General features: G+C 36.7%; 1 protein-coding gene across 1 annotated transcript in view; it reads left to right on the top strand.

Annotated features, from left to right (window-relative positions):
• Nucleotides 1-25,965, top strand: part of NDUFAF2 (NADH:ubiquinone oxidoreductase complex assembly factor 2) — a 220,875-nt gene that overhangs the window by 3,148 nt on the left and 191,762 nt on the right. The gene's annotated exons all lie outside the window — the stretch shown is intronic.

Here is a 25,965-nt window from a genome sequence, read left to right as displayed (position 1 = left end):
AGGAAACACACCCTGTGGGCAGAGAGATGAAGTAATCAGAGATAAACAGGAAAGGGACAGTAGTTTAGAGTTTTGATTCCATTGTCCAGCCCATTTGCCCAGGTTGGAAAGGCTCATGTTAGTTTCACAATTTTATTGGTTGTTATCCTTCCTTCTGGAAGAGGACTAAAATGACGTCACTATGCTTGAGTCAAGTACCTTGTGTCCCATGGTGGCTGATCAGAAAAATAGTCCATGTGAACATTTGGGGTGGATTCTCTAAATTTGCACATCTCACGTTTCTTTTGAGCTTCTTCAGTTTTGCTTTGCTCATAGAGCACAGCATTCTGTGGGCATGCCAGGCTGAGCCAGTGTCTCCCATGGTACACAATCATTTCCAAAGTTCTTAAAAGAGAAGCTGAGAGTGTCCTTGTATCACTTTTCTCTGACCACCATGTGAACACTTGAGCTCTCTGAGTTCTCCACAACACTCTATCTGATGCAAGCATGCCATGCTGAGCAGTCCTGTGCCAGTGTCTCCCATGTTGCATAGTCAAATCCAAAGTTTTGGAGAGAGACCTTGGGAGTATTCTTATATTGCTTCTTCTGGCCACCATGTGATTGCCTGTCCTATGCGAGTTCTCCATAAAATAGTGTTTTTGGCAAGTGCATGTTTTGCATTCGAACAACGCGGCCAGCCCATCATAGTTGTACTCTCTGAAGCAGAGTTTGAATGCTTGTCAGTTTAGTTCGAGAAGGGATCTCAGTGTCTGGTATCTTATCCTGCTAGGTGATCTTCAGAATCTTTCTAAGACAGTTCAAATGAAAGCAATTCTGTTACCTGACATGACACTGATATACTGTTCAGATTTCATAGGCATACACAGTGGCTCTGTAGACCTTCATTTTGGTAGTCAGTCTAATACTTCTTCTCTCCCCCACTTTTCTTCAGAGCCTCCCAAACACTGGCAATGTGTACATCAACCTCATTATAAATGTGTACATCCCTAGAAAGTACGCTACCAAGGTAAATGAACTTATTCACAACATTCAAAACTTCTCCATTGACCAGTCTGTTGGAATCTCATTGTCTTCAGAAAGACTTCAGCCAATAATAAATGCTTGCTTCACTCCCTTACTTTTCTTCATAAGCTACATGCTAAAAAAGTTTTACAAGTAACTTAAGATACAAAGCATAAGAACAAACTTTAAACTTAAGCTGTCATACGGTTAGATATAAATTAAGAGTACAGATCAATATACTTGTACAGAAAAAGCTAAAGTGTAAGAAGGTGGCTATAATTAAACTATGAAGTACTTAGAGTTGGATAATCAATTTTCAATGGAAATTGGCAGACCAGAGGACTGCCTGTAGTTAGCTGCCTGCATAACCATTGTCAGTGTCCATAGACTGCTACTGTGGCCGTGAAAGATGAAATTACTTTTTAATCCAATTTTCTTAACTTTCTCCCCAAAATTACCTACATTTTTTATCGGACCTGTGATTTTTCCACAGGTACACATCAGCAACTGTTCTGTTAACAAGTTTTTAAGAATTGCTAGGTTGCTGAAAAGTTAAATTCAGTCAATCTACAAGCATTTAGTAAGCTCCTACTACGTGCCTGACACTATGCTGCATCAGAAAGTATCGTGGCACCCAGAAGTACCTTCTGCACAGGTTCTTAGATCATCTTTTCTAAAAGGAAAGCAACTTTAAATGGGGTAAATAATCTTACTTTAATTACATGTACCAACACAGAAAATACAAGCAGCACCAACAGACAGGACTTCCAGCTGTCTGATCATAGGCAATACGTACATCATTGTCAGAGAGAGAAGCACCAACATCTGGGTTTTCAAAGCCAGGGGGCTTCTTAAAATGACTGCCCAGAGTCTCATTTGGCACAGGAATCTTCTTCCAAAAACTAAACCACAAAACAAAACCTCACCTCAGAAAATACATACTCTTTTCAGAGCCATAGAGCATGACCTCAGTGCCTCATTAGCAATCAACAAAAGATGTGTGCCTTCCTGGGAAACAAGCCTCCCCTAATCAAGCCTCCCTCCGGAGCCCCACCTGAGGCCTGTCAATGGGCCAGATTTTTAACTCCTGTTACATATGCTAAGCGAAAGGAATACAGATACAAGTAGGAAGAAAGTCTGGGCCCTCATGGAGCTTACATGGAGCTGAAAAGAGGTTGAGGAGGGACTATGGGGACAGGTAGTCACTGAGTGCAGCCTGGAAAAGAATGAGCATTAAAAGTTAAATGACTTTCCCAGGGTTACATAGATATTTGTCAGGGACTGGACTTAAACCCAAGTCTTTCTGATTTAAAGACCAGTGCTCTATCCATTCTGTCATGCTTTGTTGAATATAATTTTTATTGCAATGTGGTCACTTTTTGTGAGGTTTTTAATGCACCCCAAAAGACAATAATTTCATATATAAGCTCTTTTCCTATTCAGTAATTACCAGAGAGCAGATGATTCTCTAGTATTTATAAAATCCTGTTTAGGTCCTTAACTTCTTTCATATCTATCCTTTTCTTAGATTTTTTTTAATTCTGAAAGAGATACATTGAAGTATGTAGTTTTACTATCCATTTTGAGGAAGGGCCAGAGCAGCCATACTTTCTCTTTAGACCTTGCTGCCATGCATCAGCTGCCTCCTCTCTTTGGCCTTGTGGCCCCTTTCACTTTTTGGTGAATTCTGCCTAGAAACTCTATTTTCTCTAAGCTGTTTAGACTTTTCCACCATGCTTTTCTTCTCACCTTTTCAGCTCCTTTTTATGTATTGTCTTCCCCAGCTAGAATATAAGCTCCATGAGAGCAGAGACTGTCTTTTGTTTTTGCTTTGATTCCTATCCCCACTGAACTCTTAGCATGGTGCTTGGCACACAGTAAAGTAAGTACATGATGTAAAGCAGCTAGGTGGTGAAGTGGATAGAGCTCTGGCCCTGGAGTCAGGAGGACCTCAGTTCAAATCTGGCCTGACCTTGGGCAAATCATGTTTCCTCAGTTCTTCATCTGCATAGACTTTGGCCTAAAGGGTCCAAGGTCTCCCAGTGCATCCTGGATCATCTCCAGTCATCCTGATGAATATCTGGTCACTGGATTCAGATGGCTCTGGAGAAGTAAGGCTGGTGACCTGCACAGACCTCCCTCACTCAAAGTAAAGTCCAGTGCAAGTCATGTCATCATTTCTCTGATGGCATGGTCTTCTTCGGCAATGAAGGACGAACACAACAAGAAAAGGTTTCTGGCTAACTGGATGGGGGTGGAGAAGTAAGTCACTTAATGTAAAATCTCACTGGATTTCTCTTTTTTTTTTTTTTAATTTTAGACTTAAATGCTAGAACACAAATACAGAGTAAAGAAACAAAAGCATATCATACACGTTGGAACTTAAATACAAAGTTAAAAAAAAAAAACCATGCGCATAGCAGAGCATGAGAGGATTCAAATTATGTAACAGTGTTTTCCTTTCAAGAAAGCCTGTATGATAAATAATACTTGTTGTGTTGAAAAGTGTTGTTCTTTGCTTCCTTGTGAGTTCTTTTGTTCTTTGCTGTGCACTTTTTTGCTTTGTTCTGTTTTCTCCTTCCCTCACCCCCTCAGAAGGCTATAGTGAAGTTTAGATATATGTCTCTATAGCCATAAATACAAACATAGACATATACATAAATATATAGACATATATTTTCCCAAACCTATTCTACACCTAATCTTTGGTTTTTATGTTTGTACGTATCTCTTGTTTCCTATCCCTCCTGCCTCCTCTACTTAACTTCTACCTACTACCTTGCCCTCCTATTACTTGCCTACTCCTCTCCAAGGATCCCTCCCCTGTTCTCCCATTCCCATAAATCTAACCATCCTCCTATACCCCCCTTTTACAAATTATTCCCTCCTCCTTCCCCTAAAGATCCCTCGCTTGACCTCTCCTCACTTTCCTGTGCTGCTACCGTTTTATTTCCTCTGAATTTGAAAGATTTTTATATTTTTCTAAATATATGTATTGTTTCCTCTTAAATCCATTCCTAATGAAAATAAGTTACCAGAACTACCAGCCTTCCTCCCCTATCTAATTTATCCATATCAGTTCTTCCTCTTGCACCTCATTTGTATGAAGTAATTAACTTTTTTTAGCTATTCCTAAATGGTTTTACTTTTAAAATTAATATCATAGTTGGGCTTACCGCAATCTTTGTTATGAGCTACCCAATTATTAATGAGTCTGAGCCATATGTTTTATATATTTAAAAATAAACTGTCTTTATGAATCCTTATACTCAGTCTTTGGTATATACCTTATATTTTTCTCTGTTCTTGTATGTCGAATCGTCGATTAAATTCAGGATTTTTTAACGAAGTCTCGAAAATCTGAGAATTTGTTAAATGTCCATTTTTTTTTCATTCAGAATAATACTTAACTTTGTAGGGTATGATATTTTTGGCCAGAGCCCCAATTGTTTTTGCTCTTTGATATATTGTGTTCCAAGACCTACAGTTCTTTAATGTCTCTGCTGCTAGGTCTTGTGTAATTCTAATTGTGGCTCCATCATATTTAAATTGTTTTATTCTGGATGTTTTTAATATTTTATCCTTGAGCTGGGGGTTTGAAATTTGACTATGATATTCCTATGAGTTGTCCTCATGGTTTCTCTTTTAAGTGGTGATAGATGGATTTTTTTCTATTTCTTCTTCCCCTCTTTTGTTCTAATGCTTCAGGATAGTTTTCTTTAATTATTTCTTGTATTATTGTATCAAGATTCTTTTTTTCATCATAACTTTCAGTTTAGTTATTTTTTATATTTTCTCTTCTTGATCTGTTCTCCAAATCTGTTGCTTTTCCTAAAAGATGTTTCACTTTCTCTTCTGTTTTTCATATTTTGCTTAATTATTTCTTGATCTCTTATAATTTTGCTGCCTTCACTTTGCCCAATTCTAATTTTCAAGGTGTCATTTTCTTCCTTAGGATTCTGGATTTTGTTTTCTAATTGGTTGACTTTCCTTTCATAACCTTCTTGTTTTTCTTGGATTATTCTTTATTTTTTTTTCCTCTGTCTCTGTCATTTGACTTTTAAAGTCTTTTTTAAGATCTATAAATTCTTTTTGGGCAGGTAAACATTTGACACTATTCTTTGCTTCAATAGCCTCCTCTGAAGACAATCCCCAGTCATCTATATTCCCATAATAGTTTCCTGTGGTTGGATTCTTTCTCCTTTGCCTGTGCATGTTTTTATGGTAATAGCTTAATTTTTGTCATCACCTCTATCCCTGACATATGGGAAGTGGTGCCTCTCATCCTATGTCTTCAGTTCTTCCCACTAGCCTGGAACCAAAGTTAAATCTCCAACCTCCTGTAAATGCCCACAGCCAGAGACTTGCTGCCCCACTGCTTCTGTGCTCAGCAGGCCTGTGCTGAATCCTTTTCTCCTTCAGCTCTTCGCAGCACAGCTGAATCTGGTGTTCCCTCAATCTTCCTGGGCTCCAAAACCCAACTCCTCCCACCATCCCTGGGGGAGAAGGTTTCCGTGGCTGGGGCCCAGGCAATTTCTCAAACCAGCTAACCCCAAGTGGCTTGCAGCTTGTTAAAATGGAATCTATCCTGAAGGTATTTACTTTTCTCTAGGAGCAAACCTGGTCTTGGAATTTATCTTTCTCTAATTTTCCTAGAAAGACCCCTGTTGTGTCCCTCTTCTTTTGTGCCTCAGCTCACACTTTGTCTGTCCTAAGGTGCTATTTTTAATTCTTTTGTGGGGGAAAATCTTGAGACCTTGGAATTTTTTGACCTACTCCACCATCTTCCCAGAATCCTCTCCCTCTGGATTTCTTGATCATTATACAATCTGCTAACACTTTGAGTTTTTTGCTGGGGAAGGTGTGGGGGAACTTAGCTGCCTGCCTCCCTCTGTTCAGACATCCATCTTGGCTGTAAGTCTTTTATACATACTTAGACACATGCACATACTATAGATAAATACTATATGTGCACATATACACACATATAGTACTTATCTGTCAATAGTAACTGTTGCTGTTTCCCTCCCAACCTAATGTCTTTCTTTTTCTTGGCCTCATTAAAAGGGGCCATGCCCTGGCTACTTCTTAAACAGTCCTATTCAATGAATGGGCGTTGTCTCACCCTAAGTGAATATCTGCAAAGATCTTGGCCTAAAGGGCCCAAGGTCTCCCAATGCATCCTGGGTCATCTCCAATCATCCTGGTGAATATCTGGTCACTGGATTCAGATGGCTCTGGAGGAGAAGTGAGGCTGGTGACCTTGCACAGCCCTCCCTCACTCAAAACAAAGTCAGGTGCAAACCATGTCATTATTTGTCTGATGGCATGGTCTTGGTCTTCTTCGGCAAAGAAGGACGAACACAACATCTGTGTAACATGTTGTTTTCTCCCAGGAGAATGGGAGCACTTTAAGAGTAGAAGCTGTTTCATTTCTGTCTTTATCCCTGGTATCTAAAATGTAGTAAATGTTTAATAAAATATTCTTAGAATGAATATATTAAGTTGATATTGATGCAATCTAAGATTATATTGTATTCTTTTTTTTTTTGACAACTTCGCAGTATTGAGTCACATTAAGTTTTTAGTCAGTGAAATATATTGGTTCTTTTTTTTTCACATTAACTGCTATTAAGCCAGCTTTATGTAATCCTATGCTTATACCATTGATTTAAAGAAAAAACAAACTTTTTTGCAGAATTAGAATCTGTTGTTTCTATAGTTGATCTTATTTTATTTACTCCTTTGTTCTGCGCTTTCAATTTTTTTTATTTTGAACTTAAAACACCAAATAAAGTGGGCATTTTCTTACACATAGTAGAACAAAAAAAGAAGATTGTATATGAAACTATGGATCTCTTATATGTGGCTTACTTTTTTTTTAAATTTAGAATAAATTCAACCAGGAGCTTTCAAAGCTGTTCTGCTTATCTGTAATTCTTTCTGATGTTTTCTTCTATGTTTTTTTTTAAATAGATGCAGCAAAGTTCCTATTTTGTTGTTTTTTTTTTTTAATCTGTCTCTATCTCTGTCTGTCAGGCATCTGTGTAAGACATTGGATAAAGACAATGGATAAAGCACTGGAGTCAGAAAAACCTGAGTTCAAATTCAGACTTGGATACTTCTTAGCTATGTGTTCCTGGGCAAATCACTTAACTTCTAAGTGTTTTAGTTTCCTCATCTGTAAATTGGAAATAATAACAGCACCTATGTGAGAGTTGAACTATAAGGAAAGCTGAGTGCTGTAGAACTGAACCTTTCAAACTGTGCTGGAGAAAGCTTTTGAGAGTCCCTTGGGCAGCAAGGAGATCAAATCAGTCAATACTTAAAATTCAGACTATTCACCTGAAGGTCAAATACTGAAGCGCATCTTAAATACTTTGGCCACATAATGAGAAGACAGAACTCAGTGGAAAAGACCTTGATGTTGGGAAGGATTGAAGGCAAAAGGAAAAAAGGACAGCAGAGGGTAAGATAGATAGTGTCATAGAAAAAAATGAGCATGAACTTGGACGGACATGGATAGTGGAGAATAGAAGAGTCTGGTGTGTCTGGAGGGAGGTGGAGAGAAAAACAAGCCCCCCAACAATTATTCATAGTCAAGCCAAAGAACTTCCCATAATGCTAGTATCTGAAAATGTATGACTTATTCTGTATCTTGAGTCTATTACTTCTGTAAAGAAATGGTAGTGTAATTCATTGTTGGTGGAGCTGTGAGCTCATCCAACCATTCTGGAGAGCAGTTTGGAATTATGCCCAAAAGCCTACAAAAAAGTGCATACTCTTTGACCCAGCAATATCGCTACTAGGACTGTATCCCCAAGAGATCATAAAAATGGGAAAGGGTCCCACATGTACAAAAATATTTATAGCAGCTCTCTTTGTGGTGGCCAAAAACTGGAAGTCAAGGGGATGCCCATCAATTGGGGAATGGCTGAATAAATTATGGTATATGAATGTAATGGAATACTATTGTGCTATAAGAAATGATGAACAGGAAGACTTCAGAGAGGCCTGGAAGGACTTATATGATCTGATGCTGAGTGAAAGGAGCAGAACCAGGAGAACTTTGTGCACAGCAACGACCACAGTGTGCGAGAGTTTTTTCTGGTAGACTTGGAACTTCGTAATAATGCAAGAACTTAAAAAAAAAAATTCCCAATGGTTTTCTAAGGCAAAATGCCTTCCATACTCAGAGAAAGAACTGTGGAATTCATTCGCAGAATGTAGCAGATCTTGTTTGTGTGTGTGTGTGTGTGTGTGTGTGTGTGTGTGTAATGTTTTGATTTGTTATATGATTTCTTCCATTTATTTTACTTCATCTACATAGCATGACTATAGTGAAAACATATTCAATAGGAAAGTATATGTAGATCTCATATAGAATTGTATGCCGTCTTGGGGAGGGAGGGGGGTAGTGGGGGGTAGATATAGGGGGGTAAAAATTTAAGTTTTATGGTAGTGATTGTAGAACATTAAAAAAAATAAATAAAAAAAAAGAAATAGAACTGGAAAAAAAACAAATGGGTAGTGTGTTTCACTGTCAGTCTCCTGGAATCTTGCTTGGTCATTGCATTGTTGAGTATTCTCAAGATTCCATAAGTTTATTTTTTTCTTTGTATCTTGGCAGCTGTGCTTTAAAATCATTGTACGTAAGGGTACAAAAAAAAAAAAAAAAAGGAAAACAAGTTTAACAAACTAACCTAATCATCATACTGAGAATATCTAGTGTTAACTAAATGTAAGGTTCCACAGCTACCATCATTAATCTCTTTTCCCCTAAGAAGCAGAGGAGGAAAGGTTTCTTTTTCTTCTTCTTGGTATCTAACCTTGATCATTATAAATTCCCAGCATTTAGTTGCAGTTGTATTGGGAATAGTTTTCTTTCCACATGCGTCATTCTGCTCATTCTGTGTATTACTTTTGTGATTCTGCTCACTGCCCTTTGTGTCATTTTATGTTTTCCACTACCTAGCCATTTATTCATTGTTTCTTACAGCCTAGTAATATGCCAGCACAGTTACCAGTTTGTTTAGCCAGTTCTCAATTGGTGAGCATTTATTTTGTTTTTTGCTACTACAAATAGTGCTGCTGTAACTATTTGGTATATGTAAGGCTTTTCTTTTGTCATGGTCTTCATTGGGTATATAGCCTGACCTGTTCTTGATGAAGTTCTTTATGATCACTTTTTCCTTCTTTAGATAGAAATTCATTAATCATATCTTTAATAATACATACTATAATTTTGCCAGGAACTGAAACCAAGCTCATTGGCCTATGGTTTGCAGATTTATTTTTCTTTCCTTTTTGAAAATTGAGACACTATATGTCTTTCTACGGTCCTACAGTATTTGTCCCTTTCTGCATTGTGGCTCTGTAGGTCAGTTCATTTTGTACCTTACTATGTCATTCATTTGAACCTTGTGATTTGAAGTCATTTAGGAAACTGGGCACTTTTTCAGTCTCCCTATTTAGCTGGGTTATGAATTTCTTATTAGCCATTTTTGTTCTGTCTCCTTCAGCCATTATTCTATGTGGAGAAAAAAGAAGCAAATAAGACTTGAACATTTCTGCCTTCCTATCTATTTCATTGGTTATCATCATCCTATCCATTTTGATCTTGCTTGAAAGGTCTGTCTCTTCTTTGTTTCTCATTTTCTCCCCAGTAGAGATAAGAAAAACTGTTTTTGTTGTCCTTTGCTTTCTTCACCAGCATGAGTTTATTGTTTATTTTAGAACTCACATTCTTCTTTTAGTAATGTTCCATACTTTGGTATTTAATCTATTTACTTGCCTTTGCTTCCATTTTTACCACTTGTTTCTTTACAATCTAAGTTGTCTTAGATTGTGGGTCCACATTGATTTCTTTAGACACCTCTCATTTTTTCACAAATCTCAATTTTCCACATGTCCTTCTTTTCCTATCTCTTCTGGCCTGAGTTTTTCTATACAAATTGAGTCTGAGGCTCCTGCTACTTCATTTCTGTAAAGACAAGGGATGCTAAGTCGAGTTAGACTTGTGCTTTCAGAAAGCATAAAATTCATGAAAGTTCAAACAAGTGGATCTGATGTCCAGAGGATTTAAAATGAAAATTGAATTAAGAAAATGAGTTTTCACAACATGGTGATAAGATATTGAAATTTACTTGATGAGAAAGAAAAGGTAGAGGTTTTTCCTAACAATTATCACTGAAACTTGGTGGGATGGGACTTAATTGGCTATGGCAAGGTGCATGTACACTACAAGGAAAGAAGCAAGTCTGAGGGAGCAGTCAGGATTTTGATGGGGTAAAGTTACTAGGGTCCTGTACAGAGACAATTTCAGAGTGTGTGACTAAATTGCAAGAGGGTTTTCTTCTTGTTGTTTTATTTAAGCTTTGAGTAGGAAGTGGAACTTAACTGAGCCTTGAAGGGGGTTAGAGATTTCAAGAGGTAGAAGTGAGGAGGGAAAATGTCTCATGCATAGGCAGCAACTTGAGCAAAATTACAAAGATGGGTTGTTTTCTGCAAGGAAAAAGGAAGTCAGTTTGGTTATACTGGAGAGTATGTGAAAGGAAATAATGTTCAGTAAGTCTGGAAAGTAACCTAAAGCCAGATTGTAAAGGGCTTTAATGGCCTGGAAAAAGAACTCATATATTCTGTTAATGGTAATTTGGAGTCACTGAAGCTTCTTGAGCAGGCAGATGAAAACCAGACCAATGATTTAGGGAGATGATTTCTGCATCTTTGTGGAATATGGCTTACAGAAGGGAAGATCTTAAGTCAGAGAGACTCTGTGTCAGGTGAGAGATATAAATGACTTAGATTAGGGTATGAGTAGTGGTCTTGTGATTGGAGAGAAGAGGACAGATGTTAATGATGTGAAGGTAAGTTGAACAAGTCTTGGTTACTCATTGGGCTGCATAGCAGAGCAGAAAGAATGCTTGGCTCTGGAATCAGAGGTTTGCCACTTAGTATCTTTGTAACCATGGGTAAATTGCTTATGGTGTTCTTTTTAAATATTTATTTCTGTCCTTTGTTTTTACATCTTCTTAATTTCTGACTATATCCCTCTCCTCTTTCCTATCCAGCTGTCTATTTTTGGTTAAAAAGACTTGAAAAAAAAGAGAGAAAGAGCAATTAAACAAAATCAACCAGTCTTGACTGTCTTGGTTTTTTTATGTCATCATGGTTTTTCCTAGTATCCTTCTCCTCTCCCTCTCAGAAAGCCATGACAGGTATCATAACCTATCAGTACCTTGAAAAAGTCCAAAAACATGTTCAGCATGCAACACCCATGAAACTTCCACTTCCATGAAAGGATGAGTTGGGCATGTCCTATCATATTTCTTTTTCCAGTTCATTCTTGTTCTTTATAATTTTTCAACATTCACTTTTGTGCGTGTATGTGTGTGTGTGTGTGTGTGTGTGTGTGTGTGTGTGAGATGTTTTTAAATTTACATTGTATAATTGTTTATGTTGTTTTCTTGGCTCTGATTTCTTTTACTTTGCATTAATTCAAGTAGCTCTTTTTATGCTTCTCTGTATTCATCACATTCATCATTTCTTGTAGCATAGTAACATTCTGTTATATTCATAAATCACAATTTGTTTAGCGTTTCCCCATATGATGGGCATTTACTTTGTTCCCAACTCTTTGCTATCATAGTAGTACTGCTTATAAGGATTTTGATGTAAGTAGGTACTTTCTTCTTACCAATGGCTTTGTTGGAGTATAAACCCAATAACAGAGACTCTGGGTCAAAAGGTCTGGATATTTTAGTCTTTTTTTTTTTTTGTATAATTATGAATTGCCTTCTAAAATGGTTGGACTAATTCATAACTTCACAAATAATGCACCAGCGTACTTATCTTCCCACAACTCCTCCCACATTAATTCTTATCAAGTATTGTCATCTTCGCTAGTTTTCACATTGTAAGGTGAAACTTGGGTTGTTTTGATTGTTTTTTCTCTCATGAGTGATTTGGAACATCCTTTCTAGTAGTTGTTAGTATTTTGTAATATTTCTTTTGAGAACTGTTTGTTTACACAGTCTTTGAACATTTATCTATTGGAAAAATGACCATTGTAGATAGATGGATGTCTATATGTATCTATTGTGGAGAGCCAGAGTTAATCGAAAGGACTGACCAAAGCAGGGCGAGGTCAGTCAGAGGATGAATAAGGGAATTGGCAGGGCCTCCCCCTCCCTGGCTTCTTTATGTTTTCGTACTGCTTATTTCTTGAGGACAGCCTGCAGCGTTATCTAGGAAAGGATGTGTGTACATTCTGTGGCTTGGGAACATGGAACTCGGAAGAATGTTTTGTCTTTGGACTAACTTTCCCCTGGGAACTATTGAATTCACATGAGATGTATTGATATGTTTGACTCTATGAAGTCTTGCAGAGCTACAATAAACCAGTCATGTACAGAGTGTACAGGCTTGCCGAGCCCCTGCTGCTGTTGTCTCTTTCTTTTCAATCACTGCCACACCTCTGATCAGCCAGTTGCTGGCAGTCTATGTATCTGTTTATGTTAATTGTTTATGCATCAAACCCTTATCAGAGAAATTTTCTATACTTTCCTCATGTGAGTGCTTGTCATCTTGTCACAGGTACATCAGTTCTGCGCAGAAGCTTTTCAGTTTCTTGTAATCAGTTACCTGTTTCATCTTCTGTAATTGCCTCTTTGCCTTGTTTGCTTGAGTACAGATCCCACGTGCAGCTATGAGAGGACTACTGTGTTTCTTTTCTAATTAAAAAAAATAATATGTAGGGTCTTTAAAATTAAGGTCATTTATCCATTTAGAATGTATTGTGAAATATGGCATAAAGTGTTGGTCTAATTCCATTTTCTGCCACGTTGCTTTTTTTTCTTTCTATTTTTGACTGCCTTAGACTACGTGCCTAGCAGTGGAATAAGGTGACTTTTTTCTCATGTCGTTTGTGCTTTCCTGAATATACATATGGTATAGGCCAACCTCAGATACCAATTTTAACTCCCAAGTTCCTATTTTCTATATATTTTCTATCTTTGTTTAGCTGGTGGTGACTGGCTTTTAGGTTCTGTAGCATACTATAAGTATTTAGGGTAAAATTATTTTTTATCATATGTGTGGTTCAGTTTTTAGTATGCTTGACACTTAAAGCCTAAAAGCTTTATATGAATTTTTTTGGGGGAGGGGGTTCGGCAGAATTAAAATCATACTTTTTTTTAAAGATGACTTTTTTATGGCTAAAGTGCAAACCTGAGTATCTAATGCTCAGTTTCAGGTAGATACAATAATATTTCTACTACATTTTTACAGATTCACTGTTTTAAAATTTTAAAACATAAACATGACCAAAATAGCACAGATTCATCTAAATTTTAGATTTGGAAGTAGCTTGTAGCCTACAGCTAATTATCATTCTGCAATATGGCTTCTATTTCTAAAGCCAAAGGAGACTGGAGTCAGGGCAGGGAGTAGCAATGGACATAGGTGACAGTGATTGATGACTTATTTTAGTATCTAGGACAAATATTTCACCAAACTGGGTAGATTTATCTATGTAATGCATTTATTTTTTACTGTATAACCTACTGTCAAAGCTTTTTTTATGATGAATTGTTTCTGCTGTTCAACCTGCAGTAATTTTCAAACCATTCATATTTTAGTGATTACCAAAAGAATCTTTATACAGTTTTTTCTGCATTTTATTGTAGTAGTGTATATTGTTTTATAGAATTCAGGATCTGTGTTCCTAAAGGAAATATCTTTTCCCATTTAACTTTAAATTTTCCATGAAGTAACATTTTTTATTTAGTGTACATTTGTAAAAAATAAACGACACAATGTGAAACTTGCTTTTGGTTTTTCCCGTAAACATTTAATAGCTCTCTTATGTCTCCATATTTTTTAAAATTTATTATCTGTCTTTTAACAAAAACCAAGTCACATGTTGGTCTAAATTTTCACTATATACACATTCTCCACAGTTGTATTTCATGAATTTTATTCTGATATGTTCTGGTGACAGCTGAATGGTCTTTTTGAGCATGTCATTTTAAATTCTCATCAGTCTAGTAGAAAATCAGATTAGAAAAGCAAAATTTAAAACTAACTAGGTAAAACTGAACATTATGAAGGTTCTACTATTAATATTTTTCACAGGATAAAATGAGATAATAATTGTAAAGCACTTAGTGTAGTGCCTAGCACATAGTAAGTTCTGTATAAATGTTACTTTTAATCATTATGATTAATGTGATTGGGACATTATTAATACTATTAATTGGGACCACTTACTTTGATTTGATTAACTAATGGTGTTGATAAAGCCAAGGATATCTGTTTTTACTTTGTTAACTTTTCCCTCTTCTGTGGCCACAGAGGGCCATCTAAGAAATATATGCTATTTATTCCTAAATGCAATGGGATAAAATAGTGTGGAGTGATCTACACACGTCCATGACCACAGCTGGAAGGACATTCCTTTTTTTGTGGTGAGTTAGGAATAATATTGCACAAAGAAAATCACTGTTTCATTATACTTTACTAAGCAATGAGCTTTCTTTTTTCTATTAAAAAAATTGACTAAAGATGGGAAGTTTAGTCCTTTTTTTTTGCCACGTAAAGCCAGAACATGTTGACTGCAAAGGGATGGGAAGCAGTCTGACTTTAAAAGAATCTTATTTTCTCTTGTGCAGGCAATTAAAGTGCAAGTCTGATGATGTTGGCATTCCCATGTTAAAGAAACTTCAGTTTCTCCCCATTGTCTCAAGAGGGAAAAATAGGAGTTCTTCCATTTGGCTTTTAAGCCCTTCAGTCTACTTGTCTTTGTAGACTGATAGCAGATGACTGTCCCACACACACTCTGCCTGCCTTCTCACCTGCCACACTTGCTGCTCCCCTAAATGCAATTTTCTTGCTCCTGCCACCGCCTTTTTTCTGACTTTCCCCCATTTCTGGAAATCTCTTGTTTTCTCCTCCTAGTTTGTTCAGGCTGGGTTGGGGAACCTGTGACACCTTGAGGCCACACTTGAAGACCTATTATTCTGTGAAGTTTGAACTCAGAGGGTCACAGTGAGGACCTAGAGGGCCACATGTGTCATGAGACCACATGTTTCCCATCCCTAGCTTAAAGGATAGCTCTGGTGCCATATACTTAGGATACACTGCTTTCTCCCTCTTCTCTCCACCTCCATTCCAATTACTTTGTATTTACTTTCGCTCTATTTTGTATATACTGCTTATCTGCATAGATATTGTTTCTTCCCTTTAGGAACATTAGCTCCTCCACAGCAGTTACCCTTATGTTGCTTTAGTGCAGTCTGTCACTTGTAGGTATTCAATAAAAGTTTGTTGCATTGAATTAGAATAAGAGTGGGGGGATGGGGTAAGATTCTGTGTAGAGGTTCATTCTAGGACGCTTGGGCTTTAGTTCTCAAGGCGTTCATTATTTAACTTCCCTAGTCACTAAATCCCAGCTTGCCTCCTGATTCTTCCCAGCCACCAAGCTAGCTTGTGGGTCTCTGACTTCATTGATCTACTTCAGACTCTAATTATTAGTTTCCCCTTCTTCTCTTGCTTGCTATCCTGGTCTTCTTGGCACTTAACTTCCCTTTTTTGTTAATTTCTTCTTGTTTAGATGTGAGTAAAATTCATTTTGAGGCCTTTGTTTACAAGAGAACAGATAAAATGCAAATTCAGAAATAATATTACAGGAGAAGGTGATTTAAAAATGTGCATTAAAAATTCCTGTAGGAAGCTATATGACACCGAAACTTCCCAGCCTAACCAAAGACACCTTTTCTCATCAGATGAAAATGGTGTTTTCTTTTTCTATTAACACTTCATGCCATTTTTAGGATGTATCTGCCTAAGTATACTAGATGAGGTCATTACTTCATGATAGAATGGAAAGTTTTCATGAAGCAGTGGAAAAAAGCTGGACCAAGAATTCGGTGAGCCCTGGGTTTGCAACCCACCTCTAATCAACTGTGATTGAACATGGGCACATCATTCAACTTCCATTAGCTGTAAAATTGGGTATACTAGGACCTCTGATACCTGCTTCACATTGTTATATGTAAACCCATATATAAAGTACTTTTGGAAACAAACTGTAATGAGCTATACATGTGTCAGGTGTTAATTCTGTGCCAGTCAGGAAGCCTTCCAAAGTATGATTAGCCCGTGGAAGAGGAGATGAAGGAATAGAATGGTGTCATGTTTTGTCTCTGTCATCTGAAAAAGAAGAAATTTTTAACTGTACCCATAAGTAACTCCCAAATTTCATATGTCCTTTTTAAGGGATAGTTCTGATCTTTCTGAATATTTTTTCACAGGTGTGAATGTCATTGACAATTTTGTTTTATGAGTGTTGCGTGTAATTATATATTTGTTCATTAATTAAGATCACAAACAAAAGTTTTCATTTCTTCTTAGGAATTAAAATGTAAGTAGAGAAAGTTATGAAATTATTTTGATCATTGAGATATAGTGGTACTTCTAGTTCTTATTCCCTTTTAAACAGTCAACAAATATTTATTAAATAACTGCTATGTGTTAGGCATTTGGGGAGATATGAAGTGGTCCTTAGATTGAATTAGTAAATTAATTTGTAAGTAAATTTTTACTTCATTTATTTAAAAGCCTTCATTTTTATGCCTAACTCTGGGCAACAAGTTGGTGATACAGAGACAAAAATGGAACAGTTTCAATTTTAAGGAGCTTATATTCTGTTAGGGGTTCAGATTCTCCATGGGTGCAAATATCTATCTATCTGTCTGTCTATCTATCTATCTATCTATCTATCTATCTATCTATCTCTATCTGTCTGTCTATCTATCTATCTATCTATCTATCTATCTATCTATCTATCTATCTATCTATCTATCTATCTATATCTCCTTTGTAAAGCACAGGGAAAAGACAAACAAAGGGTAAGCTTCAGGATTGACTTCTTTTAGGAGGTAGTAGTTGAGCTGAACCTTGAAAGAGGATAGGAGGAGGATGGCGGTGAGGCAAGAGTTCACTCCAAGCATGGAAAGAAAGCCTGGGCCAGGTGTGGGGAACCTAGGAACCCTAGGTCCTCAAGTATAGTTCTTTGAATGAATCCAAACTTCATAGAACAAATCCCCTTAATAAAAGTATTTGTTCTGTAAAACTTGGACTCAGTCAAAAGGCCACACCCAAGGACCTAGAAGACCACATATGACCTTCCTTGGGGCTACAGGTTCCCCACCCCTGGTCCTGGGCACAGGCTAGGAGTCAATAGACAATGTCACTCAGGAGGGCTAGCAAATTAACCATGTTGGCTGGAATGATTGTTGTCCTTCCTCTTAGAAGAGGACCAAAATGACATCAGGATTGTAAAGTGAAATTTCAGTGTGTCCAACTGTGGCTAATCAGACCAGTAAGAGCTCGGAATGCTCTGCCACAAATTGGGCACAGATAGTCCGTATGAATATTTGGGTGTGAATATCCCAGATTTGTGCATCCTGCATTTACTTTGTGCTATCTCATTTCTGCTTTGCTCAAAGAGCACAGCACCTTTTCTTATGTGGGCACGCCATGTTGAGCGGTCCTGTGCCAGTGTCTCCCATGTTGCACAGTCAAATCCAAAGTTCTTGAGAGAAACCTTGAGTGTGTCCTTATAGCATTTCTTCTGGCTGCCATGTGATCGCCCGCCCCATGGAAGTTCTCCATAAAATAGACTTTTTGGCAAGCATACATTTTGTACTGGCCAGCCCATCAGAGTTGCACTCTCTGAAGCATAGTTTGAATACTTGGCAGTTCAGCTCGAGCAGGGACTTCAGTGTCTGGTACCTTATCATGCCAGGTGATCCTCAGAATCTTCCTAAGAGTTCGAATGGAAGTGATTCAGTTTCCTGGCATGGCGCTGGTAGACTGCCCTTGTTTCACAAGCATATAACAATGAGGTCAGCACAATGGCTCTGTAGACCTTCAGTTTGGTGGTCAGTCTAATGCCTCTTCTCTCCCAAACCTTTCTTTGGAGCCTCCCAAACACTGAGCAAGCTCTGGCAATGTGTGCATCAACCTCATTGTTAATGTGTACATCCCTGGAAAGTACACAACCAAGGTAAGTGAACTTATCCACAGCATTCAAAACTTCTTCATTTGTTGTAACCTATGGTTCCGCTATGGATGGTGTGGTGGTGGCTGATGGAGCACCTGTGTTTTCTTGGTGTTAATTATTAGGGCAAAATTAACATAGGTGACAGAGAATTGATCCATACTTTGTTGCATCTCAGCTTCAGAGGCTGCATTGAGTGCACAATCATCTGCAAACAGAAAATCATGCACCAACACTCCCTCCGCTTTGGTCTTGACTTGTAACCTTTTCAAATTGAAGAACTTATCATCAGTACGGTAGTTGACCTTGATGCTGTGTTCATCCTCATTGAAAGCATCTGTCAACATGGCTGAAAACATCAAGCTAAAAAGCATGGGAGCAAGCACACAGCCCTGTTTCACTCCATTGGTGACTGGGAAGGCACAAGAGCTTTGTCCATTATCCAGAACTTGGGCAAACATACCATCATGAAGTAATAGGCAAAAAATCTCAAAAGTAGGGTAGTCATATTGAGAAGCACTTTAAATGCTAATAGATCAGTTTGTATTTTATTCTAGAAGCAGTGGGAGCCACTCAAAACTTCTTGATCAGGGAGGTAGCATGGTCAGACCCAGGCTTTAGGAATATCATTTCGTCAGCTGTGTGATGGAATGGATTAGAGAGATGGGGAGATTGGAGCCAAGAGAGACTAATTAGAAAGTTTATGAAGTAGAAGTACAGTCAAGAGTTAATGAGAGCCTTTTTAATCGAGGGTGATGGCTATGTAGTTGGGAAGGAGAGGATGAATTAGAGAGACATAGAAATAGAATCAACAAGACTTGGCAGTTGTTTGGATTGAAGGGTAAAGATGGAACATTGAAGAAAGACAGGTTCTAGACCTGGTTGCCTCTGTGCACTGGAGGAGGTTCCTTGATAAAAACGGGGAAATCCGGAAATAGGAAAGATTTGGGGAGAAAAATTATGAATCTTGTTTTGGATGTGTTGAATTTAAGAGATCTATAGTACACCTAGTTGAAAATACCTGGTAGGTATTGGTGGCTATTTTTCTTGGACAAACCATAAAAATCCAACTGTGAAATAGTCTTACTTGAAGAATAGGGTGTGTGTATGCATGTGTATACATACACACATATATTTAGTGGAAAACAGTAGAAACTAGTTACTACTAGATTATAGAGGTCTTTGAAAGCTAGACCAAGGATTTGGACTTTATTTGTAGCTACTGTGTCACTGAAGCTTTTTGAGCCGGTTAGTAATGTAATGTAATCTATTGTAGTATAATTAATGTGCTATTCTAAAGTCCTCCTATGATGCCTGTAGCACTGGATTCTCAAAGGAAGGGTATAAACTCTAGGAGGTCTTAGGAAGGGCTTAAATGCAAACTCAAGTGATGAACTGTTTGTGGTTCTCCGGAGAAGCCCGATTAAGTTTGGAGAGATATGTCATCTGATTAGCTTTAGAGTTACCTTTCCAACCAGAACAGCTCTGAAAGGGCACCCATTAAGTCATGGGGAAGGGGTGGCTTGCCGTTTGCATTGGTGGGCAGGGAATCTACACTAAGGAAATCACAAATCCCTGAAATTTTTCACTAATCTACTGAAGAATGCAGAAAAGGAGTATTGCTCTATAGTTAAGTGAGTTGTAGGGACCGGGCAGTGGTGGGATTGGAAAGTAAGGAAAGGCTTTGGTGAAAAATATTAAAAGAATGAATAGAACTTAATAACTGATTGTTGAGAGACAAAGGAGAGACTATTCTGTAGTCTTAGGATACTCTGAAGTATCCCAAGATATATTGCACTTACACAGTTAAAAAAAATGTTCATTGTTATAGAGAATTTAAGAAGACTTACTATTTAGGTGTTTTTGGAGGGGAGGGGAGGGCTTGAGGGTAGAAAATGTGATGAGTTTATTTTAGACCTCTTGAAGCTTACTTAGGTCATAGTAGTTCATCTAGGTAAAAATAACTAGTAAGCAACTGGAGATATGGAATGGGAGGAATGAATTTTGATGTCTTGTGTGTTAGAACCAACTGAATCCTTGAAGTGGTTGAGAGCTCACAAGAGAATGTAGAGAGAATACAAAGAACCAAGCACTGAATTTTGAGGAGTCCCGTATTTAAGGTACAGGAATTCGGATTGCTTAGTCTGACGTTCTAAGCTATCTGTGGTCTATTTGAAGAATTTACTTTATGATATGCAGTAAGTTTCAAATAATCCTTCTGCTATGGATTTATTATACATGTGTAACACATGGGAAAATATATTATTATTCACTCTTTTCTCTTAACTGCACAATTTTTACCTTTTAAACTTGTTTAAATTAAGGTAATTATTTTATTAATTATATCAATACTATGAATAGTTATTAATTAACTTCATTTAACTTTCAGTATCAGTAAAGGAACTAAGAATTTGTGGAATGATCTGATTTCTATAGAATCTTAGAATAAGTGACTGAGATTTTTAAAATTTTAGGTTGCCTTAAACTGATATTCTTCAAAACAAGCAAAAATCTTCCTGGCACATAGTAGGCACCTAAATGCTTGATTCATTGATTAGAAACGCGTTGCTGGTATATAATAGTTTCAAAAGCTTAGGTTTTGGTTGGTTTTGCCAACAGCATAGAATCTCAGAAGCTGGGAAGGAAGGACATCAGAGCATCTAATACATTATTAGAATTGAATTACAACATATCACCCAAGTAACCATCCATTCTTATCTTAAAGACCAATGGGGAAGGGTAACCCACAACTTACTGAGACAACCCATTCCATTTTTGGGATAGTTTTAATTGTGTGGAATTTTTTCCCTTATATCAAGTCTCTTGGAAACTTCTGTGCAGTGTTTCTAGTCCTTTCCTTCCAAATAGAAAAAAACAATTTAACCCCTCTATCATTCATTGAAGATGACAATGATGTTCTGTTAAGATTTTTCTTTTGCCAATTCATCTTTTACTTTGATTTAGTACATTCTCCTGTCCTCTCTTCATCCTAGTTGCCTGCCATCTTCTGATCATGCTTTAATTTGTCTATATTTTTCCTAAAATGTAGTTTGAACTGAATATTCCACATGTAGCTGTACCAGGCTAGAGTATAGCAGAAGTATTATTTCTTTTGTTCTTGACTCTATAACAGTTTTAATGAAGCCAAGGCAATATTAGTTTATTTGGCTACTTTTTTACTCTGACTTACATTGAACTGTTAACAGTCTTTATTAAATGCCAGATTTTTTTTCCCACAGGACACAGTTATGTGCCCCCAACTTGTATTTTGTGAAGTTAATTTTTTGAAACCAAGTGTATGACTATCTATATTAAACTTGATTCTCCTTAGCTAATTTTAGTTGGCCGAGATCATTCCTAGTCCAGTCTTTATCCTCTAGTGAGTTACCTATCCTCTGGGATTCTTGTAATCTACAAATTTAATAAAAGTAAGACTGTGCCTTCATCCAACTCACTGATGAAAATGATCAGTACGGAACCAAAGATAGATCCGTGGGGCACCCCTACTTCCTGCAAAATAGAAACCAACCAAATAATAACTACCTTTTGAAACTGTTAGTCAGGCAGCTCCATATCCACTAACTTTATGTGTCATGTTTGTCTGCAAGTATTTTTTTCCTTTTGCAATAAAATTATAGCATTCTAATAATTAGAGGTATATTAGTATCATATACATAGTTTATTTTTTTTTTGAACTGTTCAGTGGTCAAGTCCTCTGACATCTTTTTTTTAATTAAATTTATTTATTTAACTTTTAACATTTATTTTCACAAAATTTTGGGTTACATATTTTCTCCCCTTTTATCCCCCCTCCCCCCCAAACACTAAGCATTCTAATTGCCCCTATGACCAATCTGCTCTCTCTTCTGTCATCCCTCTCTGCCCTTGTCTCCGTCTTCTCTTTTGTCCTGTAGGGCCAGATAGCTTTCTATACCCCTTTACCTGTATTTCTTATTTCCTAGTGGCAAGAACATTACTCGACAGTTGAACCTAACACTTTGAGTTCCAACTTCTCTTCCTCCCTCCCTCCCCACCCCTTCCCTTTGGAAGGCAAGCAATTCAATATAGGCCAAATCTGTGTAGTTTTGCAAATGACTTCCATAATAGTTGTGTTGTATAGGACTAACTATATTTCCCTCCATCCTATCCTGTCCCCCATTACTTCTATTCTCTTTTGATCCTATCCCTCCCCATGAGTGTCGACCTCAAATTGTACTCTCCTCCCCATGCCCTCCCTTCTATCATCCCCCCCCACCCTGCTTGTCCCCTTATCCCCCACTTTCATGTATTGTGAGATAGGTTTTCATACCAAAATGTGTGTGCATTTTATTCTTTCCTTTAGTGGAATGTGATGAGAGTAGACTTCATGTTTTTCTCTCACCTCCCCTCTTTATCCCTCCACTAATGAGTCTTTTGCTTGCCTCTTTTATGAGAGATAATTTGCCCCATTCAGTTTCTCCCTTTCTCCTCCCAATATATTTCTCTCTCACTGCTTGATTTCATTTTTTTTTTTAAGATATGATCCCATCCTCTACATAGTTTATTTTTAAATGAGTTTTCATTCATGTTTTCTGCTTCTTTTCCTTAGTATTCTGCCTTTTCCCCCTTCACCTCTCCAACAGCCATCCCATATAATGAATGGTATTTTTTTTAAAGGAAAAAAATCAGCACAACTGATTGATACATTGAAAAAGCCTCAAAACAAATATAATGTGTAACACCAATTGATGAAGGGATGGATTGAGGGTGTCTTCTTATGTCCTTTCATTCGAGTCTAGCTTGATCTTTATAATTTTGTTACATTCATTTTTGTTTTTTGACATGTGGATGTTCTTTCTATTTTGTAATTTACTTTAGAGTGCTAACTAGTATTAAATGATTTTCCTCAGAATCTAGATAAAACTGCTTTATATATGCTAAAAAATTTAGTACTAAATATAAAGAGGTCATTAATGATTTAGGCAATTCAGATTTTCATACTTGTGAACTGTCATTTTGGTTTCATTAGTTATTTAGAAAAATCATTGAGTGTGGTCTCCAGTTTTGTTTTTAGAAATTAGACTGCCTGCTTGTCCAGAAGGAGGCAGCATTGTTTCAAAAACCAGTTTTAGAATGACGGTTTCTTAAATGTTTTGGCTTTGAGTTTGATAGGAGGGAGAATTCTCTTCCTCCAAAATAATTGGATGCAATTTTTCTTCCAAATAAACCATGCACCACTGTAATAAAGTGCCAACTTTGAGGACAAGGATTGTGAAATGACAGTACGAATTATTCCAAGTGGGTAATGTGCACTGAAGTAAGTAGCAATTATTTTGAAGAAATCTCTTAAAAAAAACTTGTCATACATATAATTTTTTTCTCATCAGTTGTCACAGACAGCATAATATATACATCGCCATTATGAACATCATAGACTATTTAAAAAAATCTTTGCTTATAAACAAAATATCTTATTCATATAGATATTAGCATATCAGACATGTTGAAAATTCTCTTGTAAAATGCAACGTAATGAAATTTTGTACAATTCACTAATTTATCTTTTTCAGGCTTTGTCTTCAGGATATTTTGGCTGTTATAATCTTTTATGCTGCTATCACACATCCTAAGCACGATCTCACACACATACATTGATCAGAATATGCTTTTACAATTCACTTTGATTTTTTTTAAAAAGTCAATTTATTCTTGAGGCCCTTGCAGAGGTAAAGAATTTCTTTCTTAGCAGCTAATAGGTTTTAATACTATCACAAGTCTTCAGACTTCTGCCAAGCTAATCAAAGTAAAAGCTTTGTTTTGTGTTTTGTTTTGGAGAATCAGAAGTAGACACGACGAGATGGATAGTCAGCCCCTCAGAAAAGAAGGCCCAGAGAGGATAAATGATTTGTTCAAACAGAGCTTCCCTGGCTTCTTTCAAGTCCTTACTAAGATTCCCATCTTCTACCAGAAGACTTTTCTGATCCCCCTTTTAATGCTAGTGCATTTCCTCTGTTGATTATCTCCAGTGTGTCCTGTCTGTATCTCATTTGTACATAATTGTTTTCATGTTGTCTCCCCCATTAGACTGTCAATTGCTTGACAGCTCGGATTCTCCTTTTGCCTTTTTCTGTACTCCCAGTGCTTAGTACAGTGCCTGACAAATAGTAGATACTTAATAAATGCTTGTTGACTTCCTGGTTTTCCCCTTTTTAAATTTCTTGAATACACAAAGGCACTGCTAGGTCTTTTTTTTTTCTTCTTTTTTTTGGCCACTTCTGAAATTTTATGTTCTGCTCATTTATCCTTTTTAGTGGAGGAGCTACTCCTGACCCTTGTTATTCAATTTAAATTTGCATGCAAAGAATATTTCTGTCATTTGTTGATATTGTCCCCAATGAATCCCTAGTATTCTCAGCCTCATTGATGATTTTCCTTTGTATAATTTAATAATAATTAAATCCCAGTTTACAATGAAAATGTTAGATGTGTTCCTTTGTCTAAGTTAATAATAATTAGATCCCAGTTTACAATAGAAGTGTTATAGCTGATCATAATACAGTAGCTTCTTTTTTTAAAAAGTAATTTTAATCATGTCTTCTGTTTCTTACATCATCAGAATTATCCTATATATCCCTTCTCTTCCCCTCCCAGAGAACCATGTCATATAACAAATAGGATTTTTTAGAGAGGAAAAAGTCTGAAAACATATGCAATGTATTACACCTGTGAACCCTTCCACTTCCATGAAGGGATAGGTTGAAGTTGTCTTCTCATATCTCTTCATTTGATTCCTGCTTGACCTTTATAAATTTGTTTTCATTTACTTCTGATTTTCTTGATATGCAGTCATCCTTTCCATTTATATTGTTGTAGTGACTATGTATGTTGCTTTATTGACTCTGTTCACTTTATTCTGCATCAGTTCATATAGATTTTTCCATCCTCTATATTCATTACATGAAATCATATCATAGAGATCAGTAAGAAATGATATGTGTAATGACATATTATATTACATTCATGTTCTATGATTAGTTTAGTCATTCTCCAGTTGATGAGTATCTATTTTGTTACAATTCTTAGCTTTCACCAAAAATGCTGCTATAAATATGTTAGAGTATGTCAGGACTTTGTTCTTCTCCATTCTTAACTTGGTATACAATTCCAGTAATAGAATTCATGTCGAAGGATATGAGCATTTCGGTCACCTTATTTTTGTAACTCCAAATTGCTCTGCAGGATGATTGTACTGTTTCACATCTCCACCAACAATGTATTAGTGTGTTTATCTTTCTATAACCCTTCCAACATTGACTATTGTAATTTTTTTTCATTTTTGCCAGTCTTCAGAGTAGGAGGCTTTATGCATTTCTCCTGTTTTTAGTGATTTGAAGCATTCTTTCATATGGTAGTGAATACTTTGCAGTTCTTTTGAGAATTTTATGTATGTGTGTATGTACATATTCAATACTAAAATATTATCAGGGATATTTGATACAGGAATCTTGAATATCAAAATGTTATCAGAGAAATTTAATACAAAGATTTTTTTCCTCCCATTTCGCCATTTCCCTTTTTATCCCAGCTGCATTAATTTTGTCTGTGCAGAAGCTTTTTATTTTCAGATAATCAGAATTATCTCTTACCTTTTGTAATTGCCTCCATCTCTTGTTTGGTTAAGAATGCATCTCATACCCTTCACTGTGAAAGAGATATGATTTCTTTCTGTTCTAATTTTTTTTAATACTATGGTATTGGGGTTTTTTTTGGTTGTTTTGTTTTGATTTAAGGTTGCATGTACATTTAGAAAGTATTGTGGAATATGATGTAAGATGTTAGTCTAAGCCCAAGTATTGGCTGACTGCTTTTCAGTTTTTCAAGCAGTTTTAAAATATCAAATACGTAGGGTTTTTTTTACTCCT

The sequence above is a fragment of the Notamacropus eugenii genome, chromosome 4 (genome assembly GCF_028372415.1).
Source record: "Notamacropus eugenii isolate mMacEug1 chromosome 4, mMacEug1.pri_v2, whole genome shotgun sequence".
Taxonomy (NCBI): Eukaryota; Metazoa; Chordata; class Mammalia; order Diprotodontia; family Macropodidae; genus Notamacropus; species Notamacropus eugenii.
This window is presented reverse-complemented; position numbering and strand designations above follow the sequence as displayed.